The 21,492-nt window shown below is 43.7% G+C and overlaps 1 protein-coding gene across 2 annotated transcripts in view; it reads left to right on the plus strand.

The window, feature by feature from the left end:
* The window catches only part of LOC142102634 (C-type lectin domain family 2 member L-like), a 120,496-nt gene that overhangs the window by 34,090 nt on the left and 64,914 nt on the right, over window positions 1-21,492 (plus strand). For both annotated transcript variants that reach the window (XM_075187349.1, XM_075187350.1), the window contains exon 2: window positions 5,327-5,432. The gene's annotated coding sequence lies outside the window, so the exon portion shown is untranslated. The remainder of the gene's footprint in view (window positions 1-5,326; window positions 5,433-21,492) is intronic.

A 21,492-nucleotide genomic window follows, 5' to 3' on the forward strand; every position in this document is an offset into this window, starting at 1 on the left:
CCACGATGAAACACTGAATGTCACCGACTGTAGGTGTAGCAGGTTAGTAGTAGTCAGAAATGCAGGTCGAGCAGATAACAGGTGTAGATCGTAGCATTCACCAGAGACAGTGGAACGAATGTGCAGAAATCGAGGAAGTCAAATACAGCAGTGATGAACACACAGCAGCAATGAACACACAGCAGTGATGAATAGCAGCTTACCACAAATTGTGGAACAGGTTAGCAGTAGTCAGCAATGCAGGTCTAGTAGGTAACAGGTGAGGATCATAGCGTTTATCACGATCAGTGGAACAGGTATGCAGAGATTGCTAAAGTCCAAACATGCAGCAGCGGTGAAGCACAACTTCCACGGAATATGCATCACGAAAGAGGCATCAGAATAAAACAGGAATGACTTGCAGAACCAGCAATGAGAAGGTGAAAAAAGGAACCTTATAAAGGGAGACTGACCAATGGCAGAACTAACCAACACACAGGTGAAGTAATCACAGATGCAGACCATGACTAATTGTCTGCACTGGGAACAAAAGTTTAAAGTGACAGTCAGTGTTTAGAGACTCGGGTGGAGGTACCCGGGGAGCGGAGTGTGACATCTGGATATCCCTGAATCTTAAAAGCTGTTATTAATTCCTTCGCTTGTTCCTGAAAAGTGTCAATTTTGGTGCAGTTCCTCCTTAACCTCAAGAGACGGCCCTTTGGAATATTATTCTTCCAGGCCCTATGATGGCAACTCCTATAATTAAGGAATTGCTGGTGTTAACATCATTTTGAAATGTTTTTGAAACATTGCAATTATTTTGAATTAAAAGGGCAATATTTAGGAAGCAAATATGATATGTATGATGATCTGTATGAACAGTGCTCGTGGATTTTAAACCATATAAAGTATTATTAAGGTGTTCAACAAAGGAATAAGTGGAACAAAGGTCCCCATCCAAAATAATAAAAAATTATCAATGTATCTGCCATAGAGCACTAGGTTCGATATGGCCCACCCCAAATATATTCCTCCTAAAATTGGCTCATATAGAAATTGGTAATGCTTGGGGCGAACCTTGTGCCCATGGCAGTCCCATTAGTTTGGAGAAAAACTGTCAAAATAAAATAATTGTGAGACAAAATAAATTGAACAGACTGCAGTGCTTCCTTCATGGGAAATGTTCGTATAATGTGATTCTACATTGCAGGTTAAAAGCAAAAAATTGTTTTTCCATTGAATCGTGTAAACTAAATTTAGAAAATGTGTTGTATTTATGATAAATGATTTTAGAGACACAACATTGGCAACATTTAAAGACACCGGAAATTATGAGACGTCCTTGGGATGACGTGAGGGATTTGTGAATTTTTTGGTAATTGATAAATTGTCAGTGTGATGGGATGTAATAAAAACAAAAAAATCATTTCAGCCTTGGATATTGCCCCCTCCACTGTACCTGCCTGAAGAAAGCTTTTTAACTTATGCAGATAATTTTGAGTAGAGTTATATTAAGTTTTTTATAAAAACTTACATTCTCCAATTATCTCAATGGCTCTGATAGGTAGTCTACGCTATTTAGGACTTTGATCCCATCACTCTTGTTGGCCGGTTTAATTATGATCTTTGATTAGATCTTTTCATATGAATTTAGATTATCTTTTAAACACTGTTTTTCAGCTTTTTTTTTACACATTTTTTTAAAATCATCCATTGTCGTGGTGTAGAAAGCTTCTATCACAGAATCTTTATTGTTTCTGTCAGCGTCTGACCCTGCTCTCTGTTCCCAGTGCTCAGTCTTCTCCTGATTTTCTTGTGTTTGTGCTTCAGTTATCAAGTCTATGACCAGGCTAATTGACTACGTTATTGGATTTCCCTTCAGTACTGTGTGCTTAGAGCATTTCAGCATTTGATCTAGGCTTCTCTCCTGACTCCGGCTTCTCAATTCTCCTTTGTACTGCACAGCCCGAATGTGTACCAGACCCGGCTATACTGACCTCACTTTGACTTTCCCTATGAGCTGCGTCACCTGTTGCACTCCGTTCTCCGGCAACTGGATCTATCCTTCCGCAAACTCTCCACCTTACAATCTTTCACGTCAGGGGGGTTCCCTCTGGACCACAGCAAAGCCCATACCACCTTGTGGCGGTTCTTGTTAAAATAGGGGGTTCGTTAGACTCTGCACCCTAGAGAAACCCTGCGCAAATCCTGACTGATTGGGTCACTCCCGTGGCATAAAACCTAACAAGGAAAGTTACATACACTAGTTTGAGTCATATCCAAAAGTACAGATGGTATAATATATTTAAGTGTAAAACAGGGGTCTTTAAATACAATTTTGGACGCTAGCTTGGCATGAGGTAATCCGGCCTATTGCCCCTTTAACCAATCCCAGACTGATTCATGCAGCCTGCCCATAAATCAGCCTAGAGGGGTTTAACGCCATTTTACATAGCTGCTAGCGACACCACTACCTCTGAGGTTTTCTATTGAATGTTTACCATCAAGATATAACTTTTCTCTAATCTTGCTTTGAACGCAATTTAACTTGCAAAATTCATATTCATCTGTGATCACTTGCTTAGGGAGTCTATGAGCAAGTATAAATACCCCCTCCTGTCATTCAGGCTCAACAGATGTTTTGGTCACTCAGCTATGAAAAAGTCTAATTAACATGAGAGTACCTGTCTCTAGACAGTTGCAAATCCCAAACATGACAAACTCGCTCCGAAATCAATAAATTTCCATACAAACACATACCAATATAAAACGATAAGTACATTTGCAATAATTTAACTGGTGCCTGCAACACTAATTGAAATACATTTCTTGAATAAATTATTTCTACGTGATCAAGCCACAAATAAGTTATTTATAAGTGATCCAGCCACACCCTCCCTCTATCTCTCCTTCAAGATCTCTGCCCAATCCTCCTCCTAGTTTGCGCAATATGACATCACTCGAATTAACCGTTGTTTGCAGCGGTGTAAAGTCGGGCACTTCTGCAATACCTTCCTCGCTAGCAATACAGGGTAAACTGGGTCCTCTTTGAGCAACAAAGTCCCCCTAATTCTATCCCTAGTTCTAGCCCTCGTCACAAACAATGTCCATTTAAAGGGCTTTCTCACTATCATTGAGTCATCCCATCTGTTCCCTCTCTAACTACAATAGTAATTGTGACAGGATGGACCACCTTTGCCACCCTGTCTGTTGTTGCTGGGAACCGGCTGGGCTTACTTTGCCACCGTTCCCTTTCGTTATTTCGAATACGCCCCTCCTGCCGCAAAGGGAGGGGCCTGCTGCCACCACTGAACTCCTTTATGGCGCTCAGAACCACGTTCCTTCTGGGTAACTGTCACTGCTAGTGTACCCCTGTACTTGGGCTGATAACTCTGGACCTCTTACTGTGGATCCGGGTTGCTGTGGATGGATCCTCCCTGGCCTATCACACTGACCAGAGCTGCAGGTAGCAGGCAGAGCGGTGGTACTGGAAAAGCTTGGGTCCAAACCTCAGAATCAGCCGGAGAGCATTTCGATTTTAGGGTCTAATCTGCAGGTCACAGGATTACAGCGCTTTTGAAGGAGTTGTCAAGCAGGTCTTTGAAGCAGTGTGATGTTTATTGCTCAAGTGACCTGGCAAGGACAGTCCTACTGATTTATGGTATCAGTGGTCAGGTCAGATGGAACATCAGAATGATACATTTCAGTGTACAAGTCAGAGCATTTACACCTTTCAGACTAGGGATGAGCGGGCTCGGATTCTCGAAATCCGAACGCCCCCGAACAGTGCCGATTCGAGCCTGATCCGAGCACTGTTTGGGTATTCCCGCCCAACGCAAAACTCAGAATGAGGCCAAACGTCATCACGCCTCCGTCGGATCTCGCGAGACATTGGTCTCTTTATGTATGGACACCTCAGCTCACTCATGTAGGACACAGGGCTAAGTGCCAGAGAACTCGCCAAGTATCTCGCACATGAGATGGGCCATAACCTGGGGATGAATCACGATACAGAGAATTGCTACTGTCCTGCAGCCAGAGGGAAATGTCTGTTATCCGGACGCACTGGGTATGTAGCCGAACTCCAGAACCAGGGGATTCCCATAGGGCTCTCCAGAAATATGTCTAAGGAGTCTCACGTATGGAGGGATTGTGCTCAGTACCACTGGATCATTATTAATGTTATACTTTATAGCACCAACATATTCGTCAGCGCTGTACAGTTGTGTGGCTCTAGGGCATTTGTTGGTAGGATAATGGAAAAAAAATAATAATTTGATACAAGGATGATATAAGATCCATCATGACAAGATTGTCCACATCTTAAAGTAAAAATAAAATTCCATAAACGTTGTTACCTTTCAAAAGCTAAGCTTGATAGTAAATATTCACAACGCATGAAAACAGGATCATTGATCCCTTTGTGGAGCACAAGGGCCATTCATACAGATATTCAGCACTCTAGGGAGAAAGCAGAACAGAGCTTGTACAGAAAAATGATAGGACCCCACAATGTTTATGCATTGTAATTGGAGGCTCCCATCACTACAGTGTGCTGCTGGGGGACCCTGCTCATTTCACTATATAACTTAGTCTGTGGCTTCCTGCTGCCTCCATTCCCCTCCTCACATCATGTCACTGCCGCTGTCACATGCAGCCCTGTCCTTACTAACACATCACTTATCTCCTGATATACTCTGTGCTGCTGGTGACCCTGCTCCTCCCACTATATAACTCTCAGTCTGTAGCTTCCTGCTGCCTCCATTCCCCTCCTCACATCATGTCACTGCCCCTGTCACATGCAGTCCTGTCCTCAAAAACACATCACTTATCTCCTGATATACTCTGTGCTGCTGGGGACTCTGCTCTTTCCACTATATAACTCTCAGCCATGTCCTCGCTGATTTCCTGAAATGCTCTGTCCTGAGCATTCTGATGATATGATTGGCTGAATATTGTTCTATCTACACCCACTTCAAATAGGAGATGAACAGGACATGAAAAGTGATAATATAAAGATGCTTTTCCCTGGCCAAATGTACGTTTAAAAAAAAGGCCACACTTTTTTACTTGCCCACTATCCTGGAATTTCCAGGACACACCTGAATTCTGGCTAGGACTCCCGGAATGGAGCCCATTCTCCTGCAATCTGTCCACTTTCTAGTAAAGTTGGTGAATTGGGGGCCTCCATGACACGATTCATGGTGAAACGCGTCATTTTGGCCCAAAAATGGCCCTTGTCGAGCTCACGGGTTACCTCCCGTGTCAGGAGGGACTCATATTACTACATAAGGGAGGCGCTAATTTCCCCATCTTTCCTTCTTATACCTTTATGTTTTCTCCTCAGTTCCAACATTAATGACATGTTCAGTGACTGCCGCCATCACTCCCTCAGCCGATTCCTGCAAGATAAGGACGTCTCCTGCCTAAAAGACAGACCGGACATGTACATAGTGAGTCTTCCTTACATTGTAATTATGTATTGTGTGTGGTACTAAGTGCCTCAGTGATGTCACTAGTTTATGGTGGATTGAGTCTTATCCATATTGGCTCGATGAGATCATGAGAGATTAGAGGAAGGGAATACAAAGTTATATGATAGGTCAGGGTGGGGTTTGATTTAGGGGTGAGCGGGTTCGGATTTTTGAAATCCGAACACCCCCGAACAGTGCCGATCCGAGCCCGGATCCGAGCACTGTTCGGGGATTCCCGCCCGACGCAAAACTCAGAACGAGGCAAAACGTCATCTTATAAGTCCAGTGGTACTGCCGTATAAGTCCACTGATCCTGCCATATAAGTCCAGTGGTACAGCCGTATAACTCCAGTCCAGTGGTACTCTCCTGTGCCGCATATAATTTTTAAAGGCTTTGCCGAGTGTGTGTGGTTTAGGGGTACTCTTGTGCTGCATATAATGGAGAACAAAAATTTATAGGATAAAGTAGGGAAAGATCAAGAACCACTTCCTCCTAATGCTGAAGCTGCTGCCACTAGTCATGACATAGACGATGAAATGCCATCAACGTCGTCTGCCAAGGCCGAGGACAATTCCATCTTGCACCTCTTTTTTTGGCATTATGTGCTCTTTGGGGCCTAGTTTTTCAAACTGCCATCCTGTCTGCCACTGCAGTGCCACTCCTAGATGGGCCACGTGTTTGTGCCGCCCACTTGTGTCGCTTGGCTTAGTCATCCAGCTACCTCGGTGCAACCTTTTGGCCTAAAAACAATATTGTGAGGTGTGAGGTGTTCAGAATAGACTGGAAATGAGTGAAAATTAATGTTATTGAGGTTAATAATAGCGTAGGAGTGAAAACAAACAAAAAAACAGGATTTTATCAGTTTTTATGCTTTTTAAAAAAAAAAATCAGAACCCAAAACCCAAAACCTTGAGGGGGGTGTTTTGGCAAAATCCATTAGAACCCAAAACCATAAGGTAATCAGAACCCAAAACCCCAAACCCAAAACACCAAAAGTGGCTGGTGCACATCCATATTTCAGACACAGGCTATTTTTAGCATCAGAATATACTGTATTTACACAAACATAAATTTACATACATTGCAAAGCCACTAATATTTATACTTCGCTATGAAAATCGTAAAAACCTTACTGTGATATTTGGCATCTTTGTTTGAGACGCAGGAAATGTAGCAGCACGTTTTAAATGAAACCTTCCTGTCTCCAAGTTAAACCTCACACATCAAAAGATCTAATTAACATGTGGCCATTCATCAGACCGTTCGGAAAACATAGTTATACAGAACAACAAAAACCAAAAACAAGCTAGTTTCCCACATCACAATACAGAAGAGGCTTTGTAAACACAGGCTCATTGTATCAGATATATACATCAGAAATAGGCATATCCTATAGCAAGATTAGACAAGAGACGGATTTCTTCCCTGCTCTCAGAAATAACGATTTCCTATCTTACAATATACACAATATAAAAAAAATAAGTGCAAATGCAATTACATAAATAAGTGCCCTGCGCTATTTGCTTTAAATAAATTTTTGCCAAAAGTGATTTAATAGTACATAATAGATACAGTCACAGTAATATATATTAAACTCAGTCTCATATAATAATGATATAAGACATTTTTAGATACGTATGATGTTAAATAAAAGTGATAATAATAAATAAACATGCAGAAAGTGAAAAAGTGAAAAGTGATAATTATAATAACATTATTTATTGTAGAGGGTTATTATGTCCATTAGGGTCTATTAGATAAAAACCATATAGTTGGTTTTATCATTTAACCCATTTGGCACTAGGCTGTTCATTAGAAATATCAATTTAGATTCTTTCTTCAAAAGTTCCTGTTGTAAATTTCCACCCCTGATTCCTAAGGATATCTGTTCCATCACGTATGCTTGAAGTGTATCCGGATTATTCTCATGATATATTAAAAAATGTTTGGCTACTGTAGTGATGGGTTTGAATTTGTCCCTGTCACTAGGAGCATTTTGATGTTGTTGACATGTTCCAATAGGCGTCTCTTAAATGGCCTTGTTGTCATGCCTATATTATTAGATTGCAGCAGGTGCTGAAATCTAGCTAAGAGAAGGGAGCTACCTGATGCTGGTATGCCTGGTAATATTTTGGGGAGAATGGTATCTTGGCAATGTTATGTTTTTCTACAATAAACTTTCACCTTTTTTAGAGAGGTTTTGTTTCTTTAAAAAGTTACAAGCTTTTTATTTATATTTTTGTTTCCCTGACTTAAAACCACTATGCAATTCAACATAGGCTTTAGCACATGAATGAGAGGGATTAGTATCATCATGACTGAGACTGGAGAGTGACAAGGACAATGTCACCCCTCCTGTTCCTGTATGAGCTATGGCACAATACAATATCACGGAGACTTGAAGAACACTGACAGCCCTATTATTACAATTTCTGTTTCAGCACTGAACCCTGCCACCTCTCCTGTTTCTGAGTGAGCTATGGTACAATAAAATGTAACTGTAGATTTAGCCCAAGGCAAGCAGGCCTATAATTTCTATTTCAGCAATTACAATTAGCAATGGAGAAATGGAGCTCTTCTCTTTGGGTGTTACCTATATAACACAGTACCTATATAACGGGCAGCACGGTGGCTAAGTGGTTAGCACTTCTGCCTTTCAGCACTACCTCACAGGACTGGGGTCATGAGTTTAATTCCCGATCATGGCCTTATCTGTGAGGAGTTTGTATGTTCTCCCTGTGTTTGCGTGGGTTTCCTCTGAGTGCTCCGGTTTCCTCCCACACTCCAAAAACATACTGGTAGGTTAATTGACTGCTAACAAATTGACACTAGTCTGTCTGTGTGTGTTAGGGAATTTAGACTGTAAGCCAAAATGGGTCAGGGACTGATGTGAGCGAGTTCTCTGTACAGCGACGCAGAATTAGTGGCGCTATATAAATAAATGATAATAATAATAATAATAATTTGCCTGCAAATTCTACAGACAAGCCTGCTTGTCTTCCTCTTCATTTTTGACTGTTAGCAATTGAGCACTCGTCTGTGTTTATTAAACCCTACACTTATCAGTGCAAATTCAGAAAAATACAGTTTAATCCCTGCTAGGCCCTCCCTAAACAATACAGTGCTATATTAGAATTTCAGCAGTCAGAAAAGACAGATTTTTTAGAAGGGGGAATATGACACCCCAAACACTTTGTATGGCAAATTCTGATATATACAGTGCTGCTATATTGCAATTTCAGCACTCAGCAAATGCAGCTTTTTTAGAAGGAAAGATATGGCACCCCAAACACTTTGTAGTGCAAATTCTGAAAAATGCCTGTTCTATACTGCTCTATTCCTGCTCTATTCTGTGACCTAACCCTTCTCTGTCCCACTCTCAAATGGTGCTAGATCCCCATGGAGGCGGGTATTTATTCAATCTAAAACTCGCAAGATCCGAGATCCGAGATCTGATGACGTCACAATGACATTTTGCCTTGTTTTGCAAACTGAATAGGTGCGACAGTACCGAGCCGGCTCGGTACTCGGATCCCGAAGTTCAGGTGGGTTCGGGTTCAAGGAAACCGAGCCCACCCATCTTTACCTTAAACTGTCATCACTCCCTCCTGAACTGCGACCACACTGTCTTCCGCAGGTGATGCTGCTTCCACCTCTGCCAAACGTTGTAACCGATTATATGCCCTGTCTCTCACTGCCACAGCCCTGTCCTGGCTCTCTCCTCCATGCTCTTTCCACTGTTCTTTCCACTGCCGCACTGCCCCTCTCAGTCCCTGCTCCTTCACCAGCTCCTCTTCCCCCACAGCATGCTGGGAGATGCTGTTCTCTGCCTGCAGGGAAGGTATGTACACTGCATGAGTGGCCTGCTCGGGTCGCTAGTGCTACATTAATGCTTATGTCTTCCATTATGTGAGCTGTACCTGCTGAGGAGCCAGTTGAGGGTGAAGATGACCCCAAAGGTGAGGACAGCCATGATAGGGCCAAGGAACAACAACCTCAATATAACAACATCAGTGGACAGTGGCAATATGTCAATCTCTCAACATTTGTTTCATAGGTTGCTCGAAATCTTTGCAGCTTTACACCAAAATCTGGATCATATAGGAAACACGCTTACAGTAATTCATATTGAGTAATGCCATTATTCATTATATTGGGAATCCACCTGCTGTCCCTTCTGCCCCTGGGACCTCTGCTGCCCCAGCTCCTGTGACATCTGCTGCCCCTCCTGCCCCTGTGACACCTGCTGACCCTCCTGCCCCTGTGACTCCTGCTCCCCCCAGCTCCTGTGACACCTGCAACCCCTTCTGCCACTGTGACATCTGCTGCCCCTCCTGCCACTGTGACACCTGCTGCTCCTCCTGCCCCTGTGACTCCTGCTGCCCCTCCTGCCCCTATGACTCCTGCTGCCCCTCATAGCCCTGTGACTCCTGCTGCCCCCAGCTCCTGTGACATCTGCTGCCCCTCCTGCCCCTGTGGCTACACTCGGGCTATTAAGGCACACATCAGCAGAATGCTCACGATTAGACATCCCACTGTTGGATGGACTCTCCACAGGGATTGTTGTCATTTGTGAATCAGAGCAAACATTCTCCTCTAATGCCTCACTGTTATCTTGCAGCTCGGCTTTGACGCGTAACAGTAGTTGTGCACCAATTGTAGGCTGGGTAACTTTTTGGGATCTGCCACTAATAGCAAAAGGTGAAGGCCTCATTCTCTCTTTTCCACTGCGTGTGTAGAATGGCATGCTTGCAATTTTTTTTTTCATCGTCACTTAACTTTTGCTCAGTTACACTTCTTTTACGCTTCAATACAGTAAATTTTTTGGGGGTTTTTGTTTTTCGCACTAATTTGGAAACACTCTGTTGTTTGACATCGCCTTAGCCAGATGATGTACTGGGAACACTAACATCAGGACTGGTGACAAAACCTGGTTGCTCATTCTGATCATATGTGGACTGCCTTGAATCCATTCTGAGCGCAAACCACTGGGGAGTGCTAAAAATTAGTTGGTAGATACTGCTGACAGATATGACTTTTGACAGCCAGAAATATTTGTGCACAATTATGGGGGACACCCCAAAAGCACAGAGGAGTGCTAAAAATTATTTGGTAGATACTGCTGACAGATATGACTTTTGACAGCCAGAAATATTTATGCACAATTATGGGGGACACCCCAAAAGCACAGAGGAGTGCTAAAAATTATTTGGTAGATACTGCTGACAGATATGACTTTTGACAGCCAGAAATATTTATGCACAATTATGGGGGACACCCCAAAAGCACTGAGGAGTGCTAAAAATTATTTGGTAGATACTGCTGACAGATATGACTTTTGACAGCCAGAAATATTTATGCACAATTATGGGGGACACCCCAAAAGCACAGAGGAGTGCTAAAAATTATTTGGTAGATACTGCTGACAGATATGACTTTTGACAGCCAGAAATATTTATGCACAATTATGGGGGACACCCCAAAAGCACTGAGGAGTGCTAAAAATTATTTGGTAGATACTGCTGACAGATATGACTTTTGACAGCCAGAAATATTTATGCACAATTATGGGAGACACCCCAAAAGCACCGAGGAGTGCTAAAAATTATTTGGTAGATACTGCTGACAGATATGACTTTTGACAGCCAGAAATATTTATGCACAATTATGGGGGACACCCCAAAAGCACAGAGGAGTGCTAAAAATTATTTGGTAGATACTGCTGACAGATATGACTTTTGACAGCCAGAAATATTTATGCACAATTATGGGGGACACCCCAAAAGCACAGAGGAGTGCTAAAAATTATTTGGTAGATACTGCTGACAGATATGACTTTTGACAGCCAGAAATATGTATGCACAATTATGGGGGACACCCCAAAAGCACAGAGGAGTGCTAAAAATTATTTGGTAGATACTGCTGACAGATATGACTTTTGACAGCCAGAAATATTTATGCACAATTATGGGGGACACCCCAAAAGCACAGAGGAGTGCTAAAAATTAGTTGGTAGATACTGCTGACAGATATGACTTTTGACAGCCAGAAATATTTATGCACAATTATGGGGGACACCCCAAAAGCACCGAGGAGTGCTAAAAATTATTTGGTAGATACTGCTGACAGATATGACTTTTGACAGCCAGAAATATTTATGCACAATTATGGGGGACACACCAAAAGCACTGAGGAGTCCTAAAAATTATTTGGTAGATACTGCTGACAGATATGACTTTTGACAGCCAGAAATATTTATGCACAATTATGGGGGACACCCCAAAAGCACCGAGGAGTGCTAAAAATTATTTGGTAGATACTGCTGACAGATATGACTTTTGACAGCCAGAAATATTTATGCACAATTATGGGGGACACACCAAAAGCACTGAGGAGTCCTAAAAATTATTTGGTAGATACTGCTGACAGATATGACTTTTGACAGCCAGAAATATTTATGCACAATTATGGGGGACACCCCAAAAGCACTGAGGAGTGCTAAAAATTAGTTGGTAGATACTGCTGACAGATATGACTTTTGACAGCCAGAAATATTTATGCACAATTATGGGGGACACCCCAAAAGCACTGAGGAGTGCTAAAAATTATTTGGTAGATACTGCTGACAGATATGACTTTTGACTAGGGATGTGCACCGGCGACTTTTGAGGTCTCGTGTTTTGTGTTTTGGATCCGGATTTTCGTTATTTTTGAGGTTCGGATTTGTCTCGCAAAACACTTGACGAAAGGTCTCGGTTCGGATTTAAGGTATTGGATTCGGATTTTTTTTGAAAAAAACATAAAAAGTTTAAAAATCAAGTTTTTGGGCTTATTTTCACTCCTAGGCTATTATTAACCTCAATAACATTCAATAACAAGCATTTCCACTAATTTACAGTGTATTCTGAACACCTCACAATATAGTTATTAGTCCAAAACGTTGCAACAAGGTATCTTTCTGGACTGCGTAGAGGAGTGGGTCACCACAATATATATTAAAAACCCTGAACTTTTATGATTCGCACCAATAATTGTACCTGGACTGCGTAGAGGAGTGGGTCACCACAATATATTAAAAACCCTGAACTTTTATGAATCGCACCAATAAATGTACCTGGACTGCGTAGAGGAGTGGGTCACCACAATATATATAATAAGAAAACCATCAACTGGTTTGATTCGCACCAATAAATGTACCTGGACTGCGTAGAGGAGTGGGTCACCACAATATATTAAAAACCCTGAACTTTTATGAATCGCACCAATAAATGTACCTGGACTGCGTAGAGGAGTGGGTCACCACAATATATATAATAAGAAAACCATCAACTTGTTTGATTCGCACCAATAAATGTACCTGGACTGCGTAGAGGAGTGGGTCACCACAATATCTTAAAAACCCTGAACTTTTATGAATCGCACCAATAAATGTACCTGGACTGCGTAGAGGAGTGGGTCACCACAATATATATAATAAGAAAACCATCAACTTGTTTGATTCGCACCAATAAATGTACCTGGACTGCGTAGAGGAGTGGGTCACCACAATATATTAAAAACCCTGAACTTTTATGAATCGCACCAATAAATGTACCTGGACTGCGTAGAGGAGTGGGTCACCACAATATCTTAAAAACCCTGAACTTTTATGAATCGCACCAATAAATGTACCTGGACTGCGTAGAGGAGTGGGTCACCACAATATATTAAAAACCCTGAACTTTTATGAATCGCACCAATAAATGTACCTGGACTGCGTAGAGGAGTGGGTCACCACAATATATATAATAAGAAAACCATCAACTTGTTTGATTCGCACCAATAAATGTACCTGGACTGCGTAGAGGAGTGGGTCACCACAATATCTTAAAAACCCTGAACTTTTATGAATCGCACCAATAAATGTACCTGGACTGCGTAGAGGAGTGGGTCACCACAATATATATAATAAGAAAACCATCAACTTGTTTGATTCGCACCAATAAATGTACCTGGACTGCGTAGAGGAGTGGGTCACCACAATATATTAAAAACCCTGAACTTTTATGAATCGCACCAATAAATGTACCTGGACTGCGTAGAGGAGTGGGTCACCACAATATCTTAAAAACCCTGAACTTTTATGAATCGCACCAATAAATGTACCTGGACTGCGTAGAGGAGTGGGTCACCACAATATATATAATAAGAAAACCATCAACTTGTTTGATTCGCACCAATAAATGTACCTGGACTGCGTAGAGGAGTGGGTCACCACAATATATATAATAAGAAAACCATCAACTTGTTTGATTCGCACCAATAAATGTACCTGGACTGCGTAGAGGAGTGGGCACTGGGCACCACAATAAAATATATAAAAAACCTTCAACAGGTCTGCATTACACTACACATACGGCTGCTCCTCCATCCTCTCCATCATATACATGTTGGAGTTTTAGCATGTGACAACCTCTTGTTTTTGATAATGTCAGTGCATTTTGAATATTTTTCAATTTGCCCCACACCACTGAATGTACTTTATCTATGATACGCATCTATCTATCTTGACTGCGTAGTGTGGTGGCCCCGGTACACAATTTGGTACCGGGGCCACAATAAAATAAATACACCCTCCACGTGTCAGAATTCCACCAAACAAGTATCTGGACTGCGTAGTGGGGTGGCCCCGGTACCCAACTTGATACCGGGGCCACAATAAAATAAATACACCCTCCACGTGTCAGAATTCCACCAAACAAGTATCTGGACTGCGTAGTGGGGTGGCCCCGGTACCCAACTTGATACCGGGGCCACAATAAAATAAATACACCCTCCACGTGTCAGAATTCCACCAAACAAGTATCTGGACTGCGTAGTGGGGTGGCCCCGGTACCCAACTTGATACCGGGGCCACAATAAAATAAATACACCCTCCACGTGTCAGAATTCCACCAAACAAGTATCTGGACTGCGTAGTGGGGTGGCCCCGGTACCCAACTTGATACCGGGGCCACAATAAAATAAATACACCCTCCACGTGTCAGAATTCCACCAAACAAGTATCTGGACTGCGTAGTGGGGTGGCCCCGGTACCCAACTTGATACCGGGGCCACAATAAAATAAATACACCCTCCACGTGTCAGAATTCCACCAAACAAGTATCTGGACTGCGTAGTGGGGTGGCCCCGGTACCCAACTTGATACCGGGGCCACAATAAAATAAATACACCCTCCACGTGTCAGAATTCCACCAAACAAGTATCTGGACTGCGTAGTGGGGTGGCCCCGGTACCCAACTTGATACCGGGGCCACAATAAAATAAATACACCCTCCACGTGTCAGAATTCCACCAAACAAGTATCTGGACTGCGTAGTGGGGTGGCCCCGGTACCCAACTTGATACCGGGGCCACAATAAAATAAATACACCCTCCACGTGTCAGAATTCCACCAAACAAGTATCTGGACTGCGTAGTGGGGTGGCCCCGGTACCCAACTTGATACCGGGGCCACAATAAAATAAATACACCCTCCACGTGTCAGAATTCCACCAAACAAGTATCTGGACTGCGTAGTGGGGTGGCCCCGGTACCCAACTTGATACCGGGGCCACAATAAAATAAATACACCCTCCACGTGTCAGAATTCCACCAAACAAGTATCTGGACTGCGTAGTGGGGTGGCCCCGGTACCCAACTTGATACCGGGGCCACAATAAAATAAATACACCCTCCACGTGTCAGAATTCCACCAAACAAGTATCTGGACTGCGTAGTGGGGTGGCCCCGGTACCCAACTTGATACCGGGGCCACAATAAAATAAATACACCCTCCACGTGTCAGAATTCCACCAAACAAGTATCTGGACTGCGTAGTGGGGTGGCCCCGGTACCCAACTTGATACCGGGGCCACAATAAAATAAATACACCCTCCACGTGTCAGAATTCCACCAAACAAGTATCTGGACTGCGTAGTGGGGTGGCCCCGGTACCCAACTTGATACCGGGGCCACAATAAAATAAATACACCCTCCACGTGTCAGAATTCCACCAAACAAGTATCTGGACTGCGTAGTGGGGTGGCCCCGGTACCCAACTTGATACCGGGGCCACAATACCTCCTCCAAACATGCTACAGACAATTCGTCATTGAGATCCCATTAAGTATGTTAAAGACAGACAGGGTCCAAGTGTTATTAGTTGACTTTGTAAAGAAAAAAACTGTCCCTGTTGCACATAGTCGTGCAATGAAGACTTACTTTTTCATTTAAAGGCACGATCTTTCAAGTGTAGTGTTTGTAAGTCTAAGTCATATTATACTTTTGGTAAAATTGGTTTTTTTTGTTCCTCTTTATGTTAATTAATTAGTAATAGAATTAAAGTAGGAAATAGAATTAAATAGAATTAAAGTAGGAAATAGAGTGGTATAGAGTTGTAGTGTGGTATAGATAGAGTGGTCCACACAATATAATAATAAAACCCTCAACTGGTCTGAATTCCACCAAACAAGTATCTTGACTGCGTAGTGTGGTGGCCCCGGTACACAATTTGGTACCGAGGCCACAATATAATTAAAAAACCCTCCACGTGTCGGAATTCCACCAAACAAGTATCTGGACTGCATAGTGGGGTGGCCCCGGTACCCAATTTGATACCGGGGCCACAATACCTCCTCAAAACATGCTCCAGACAATTCGTCATTGACAGACCCCAGACAGACAGGGTCGTAGTGTTACTGTTTGACTTTGTAAACCCAAAAAAATGTCCCTGTTGCACTTGCACATAGTCGTGCAATCAAGACTGACTTTTTCATTTAAAGGCACGATCTTTAAAGTGTCAGAAAGAGAGAGAAGACACAGGAGAGGAGAGTTGTAGCTGGGGACCTGGGGTGGAAGCTCCCAGGCTCCCCCAGCATTGCCTGGAAGTCTGAGCGTGGTGACTGAGCCAGGGCAAGGAATGTGTGCCCTGGATGAGGGGGAGAACTCCATGCCACTATAGTGAACCCAAGAGAGAGGGGGACACTGCACATGGAAGAGGCCCTGGAGTGAGGGCTGCTACAAGAGGCATGGTAGCTGTAGTGTCAGATCCTGAGGCTGAGAGTACACAGAGTGACGTGTCAGAGCACAGGAGACATTATCCCCGCAGAGGAGGGATGAGCTGCAGTTGAGAGGTCTGCTGTTGAAATAGGACATGCACACTTTAACAAACCAATCATTTCAGCGACAGGGCCTACCAAACAACTTTGACTGAAATGATTGGTTTGTTTGGGCCCCCACACCAAAAAAGCTATTCATCTCTCCCTGTACAGACTAAACAGGCTCTACTGAGGCAAGATGTCGTCCTCATCCTCAACCTCTGATTCCTCTCCCCCTACAGTGTGTACTTCCTCCTCATCACACATTATCAATTCGTCCCCGCTGGACTCCACAACCACAGGTCCCTCTGTAGTATCTGGAGGGCAGTGCTGTACTTCATTGAGGAATTGATTATTCATTTTTATAAACATCATTTTTTCAACGTTGTGAGGAAGCAACCTCCTTCGCCGCTCACTGACCAGGTTCCCCGCTGCACTAAAAACTCTTTCCGAGTACACACTGGAGGGGGGACAACTCAGGTAAAATAGAGCCAGTTTGTACAGGGGCTTCCAAACTGCCTTTTTTTCCTGCCAGTAACAATATGGACTGTCTGACATGTCTACTTGGATGGTGTCAGCAAAGTAATCATCCACAATTTTTTCTATTGTGACAGCATCCAATGCAGCGAGAGTAGACATGTCTGCAATGGTTGGCAGGTCCTTCAGTCCGGACCAGATGTTATCAGCATCCCCGCCAGTGCCTCTTTTGGGAAAACTGAGCTTTTTCCTCGCAGCCATAGATGTGGAAGAAAATGAGGGTGGAGCTGTTGGCATGTCACGGTCCTCTTCAGAGGACAATCTCCTGACCAGCAGGTCTTTGCACCGCTGTAGATTTGTGTCCGCCGGAAACAGAGACACAACATACGCTTTAAACCGAGGATCGAGCACGGTGGCCAGAATGTATTCCTCTGACTTTAAAAGAGTGACCACCCTCGGATCCTGGCAAAGCGTACGAAGGGCTACATCCACAAGAGCTACATGCTTGCTGTAATCGCAATGGCTTACCAGCTCCTCCCTCACTTTCTCCAGCTGCTTCTGCAACAGCCTGATCAGGGGAATGACCTGACTCAAGCTGGCAGTGTCGGAACTGACTTCTCGTGTGGCAAGTTCAAATGGCTGCAGAACCTTGCACAACACGGAAATCAGTCTCCACTGCGCTTGACTGAGGCGCATCCCCACTCCTTTGCCTATGTCGTAGGTGGCTGTGTAGGCCTGAATGGCCTTTTGCTGCTCCTCCATCCTCTGCAGCATATAGAGGGTGGAGTTCCAGCGCGTCACAACCTCTTGTTTGAGGTGATGGCAGGGCAGGTTCAAGCTTTTCTGATGTGCCTCTAGTCTGCGGTAGGCACTGGCTGAATGCCGAAAGTGTCCAGCAATTTTGCGGGCCACCGCAAGCATCTCCTGCACACCCCTGTCACTCTTGAGGTAATGCTGCACCACCAAATTAATGGTGTGGGCAAAACATGGGACGTGCTGGAAATTGCCCATATTTAATGCCCGCACAATGTTACTGGCATTGTCTGACACCACAAATCCCCATGAGAGTCTAAGTGGGGTAAGCCACTGGGAGATAATTTCCCTCATTTTCTCTAATATGTTGGCAGCGTTGTGCCTCTTATTAAAGCCTGTAATGCACAATGTTGCCTGCCTTTGCATGAGCAGCCATTTTGTAGATGCTGCTACTGATGCAGCTGTTGCTGTTGCTGCGGAAGGGGATGCATCTACCCAGTGGGCTGTCACAGTCATATAGTCCTTCGTTTGCCCAGAACCACTTGTCCACATGTCCGTGGTTAAGTGGACAGTGGGTACAACCGCATTTTTAAGAGCACTGAGGACACTTGATCGTACTTCTCTGTACATTTTTGGTATCGCCTGCCTAGTGAAGTGGAATCTCGAGGGGATTTGGTACCGGGGACACAATACCTCCATCAACCCTCTAAATCCCACTCCACTGATGGCGGACACCGGGCGCACGTCTAACACCAACATTGCAGTTACAGCCGCAGTTATACGCTTTGCAATAGGGTGACTACTATCGTATTTGGTGGTCATGGCAAACGACTGTTGGACGGTCAATTGTTTGGTGAAAGACTTAGCGGTCTTACGACTTCCCCTCTGGGAAGATGACCGACTAACAGCAGCAACAGCAGCAGTGGCAGTAGTAGGCGTACCGCTGCAGGATTCCTCGGATGAATCCCGTATTGAGGAGGACTCAGTCTGGCTGGTGACTTGGGCTGCAGGACTGAATCTGATGGAGATTGTGGAGGAAGTTGACGAGGAGGGTGTTGCTGGTGTGTATCCAACTGGACCACGGGATTTAGGTGTCCCTGTACCGATGAGGGTCCTAGCCCCAGTTCCTGAACTAACCACTGAACTATGAAGGTTATTCAGGTGACGTATAAGGGAGGATGTTCCTAGGTGGGCAAGATCCTTACCCCTGCTTATTTGAGCTTTACATAAGCTACATATTGCCATACATTGGTTGTCTGGATTTGGATAAAAATAACTCCAGACCGAAGAGGTGCATTTTTTGGTCTTCTGACCAGGCATGACGATGGGCTTTTTCATCCCATGGACATCAGCTGTTTCCCCCCCTGGTGCCTCATTTACAATAACCACATCACCATCCTCATCATCAAGTTCCTCCACAGCGCCAGCTACATCATCAATAGCCTCCTCCCGAGCCACCTCTTCCCGTACAGTGATGGGAAGGTCAGGCTTGACAACCACCAACACGCTTGGACTCGCCTTGGGGATTTGTGATAATTTCTCTTTAGAAGGCAGAGTTGTTTGCTGTTTTGTTGCTGACAGCATAACTCTCTTCAATTTTTTGTAGGGGGGGGGAGGAGGAGGAGGGCTAAGATCCGTGGGTGAAGCTGAACCACTAGTCATGAACACGGGCCAGGGCCTAAGCCGTTCCTTGCCACTCCGTGTCGTAAATGGCATATTGGCAACTTTACGTTTCTCCTCAGATGATTTTAAGTTTCTCTTTTTGCTACTTTTTCTTAACTTGGGCTTTTTGGATTTTACATGCCCGGTACTACGAGATTGGGCATCGGGCTTGGAAGACGACGTTGATGGCATTTCATCGTCTATGTCATGACTAGTGGCAGCAGCTTCAGCATTAGGAGGAAGTGGGTCTTGATCTTTCCCTACTTTATCCTCCAAATTTTTGGTCTCCATTATATGTAGCACAAGATACTGCAGAATGTGTGAACTTGGTAATATTGCAGTACCAATGGACTTATAATGCTGGATTGGTTTTGCAAATTTGGTTATAATTATTATATATATTTTTTTTTTTTTTAATTTTTTATTTTTTTTTACTTTTTTTTTATTTTTTACAAACTTGGGAATAATGGGGAAATAACTATGCCCTTAGAAGCACAGAGCACAGGACACAGCACCACTGGACTGAACAGGACACGGCACAGGACCCAGCAGCACTACGGAACTCAGCAGGACAGAGCACAGGACACAGCACCACTGGACTGATACTGCAGAATGTGTAAACTTTGTAATATTGCAGTACCACTGGACTTTTACTGCTGAATGTGTGAACTTGGTAATATTGCAGTACCAATGGACTTATAATGCTGGATTGGTTTTGCAAATTTGGTTATAATTATTATATATATTTTTTTTTTTTTTAATTTTTTATTTTTTTTTACTTTTTTTTTATTTTTTACAAACTTGGGAATAATGGGGAAATAACTATGCCCTTAGAAGCACAGAGCACAGGACACAGCACCACTGGACTGAACAGGACACGGCACAGGACCCAGCAGCACTACGGAACTCAGCAGGACAGAGCACAGGACACAGCACCACTGGACTGATACTGCAGAATGTGTAAACTTTGTAATATTGCAGTACCACTGGACTTTTACTGCTGAATGTGTGAACTTGGTAATATTGCAGTACCAATGGACTTATAATGCTGGATTGGTTTTGCAAATTTGGTTATAATTATTATATATTTTTTTTTTTTTTTAATTTTTTTATTTTTTTTTACTTTTTTTTTATTTTTTACAAACTTGGGAATAATGGGGAAATAACTATGCCCTTAGAAGCACAGAGCACAGGACACAGCACCACTGGACTGAACAGGACACGGCACAGGACCCAGCAGCACTACGGAACTCAGCAGGACAGAGCACAGGACACAGCACCACTGGACTGATACTGCAGAATGTGTAAACTTTGTAATATTGCAGTACCACTGGACTTTTACTGCTGAATGTGTGAACTTGGTAATATTGCAGTACCAATGGGCTTATACTGCAGGATTGGTTGTGAAAATTTTGTGGTAATTAAAAAATATTAAAGTAGTTTTTGGTATTTTATAAAAAAAACTTTTTTTTATTTTTTTAAACACAGGGGAATATTGGGGAAATAACTATGCCCTTAGAAGCACAGAGCACAGGACACAGCACCACTGGACTGAACAGGACACAGCACAGGACCCAGCAGCACCACTGACCTCAGAAGGACAGAGCACAGCACACAGCACCACTGGACTGATACTGCAGAACACAGCACAGCACAGCACAGCACAGCACTAAACAGCACAGCACTAAACAGCACAGAACTAAACAGCACAGAACTAAACAGCACAGAGGACCACCTAACACACCCTCCCTCTACCCTGATCAATGCCCGAGTGAAGATGGCGGCGACTAGCGGGGAATTTATAGGATCCGAGTATCGCGAGATCCGACAACGGGATTATGAGTCAGAGCCTCAGTTTCACTTTTGAATTTGGCGCCAATACCCGGATCTGTCTCGGATCCGACTCGGATCCGCAACGTTCGGGTGGGCTCGGATTTCAGAAATCCGAGCGCGCTCATCCCTACTTTTGACAGCCAGAAATATTTATGCACAATTATGGGGGACACCCCAAAAGCACTGGGGAGTGCCA

The sequence above is a fragment of the Mixophyes fleayi genome, chromosome 1 (assembly GCF_038048845.1).
Source record: "Mixophyes fleayi isolate aMixFle1 chromosome 1, aMixFle1.hap1, whole genome shotgun sequence".
Lineage (NCBI taxonomy): Eukaryota > Metazoa > Chordata > Amphibia > Anura > Limnodynastidae > Mixophyes > Mixophyes fleayi.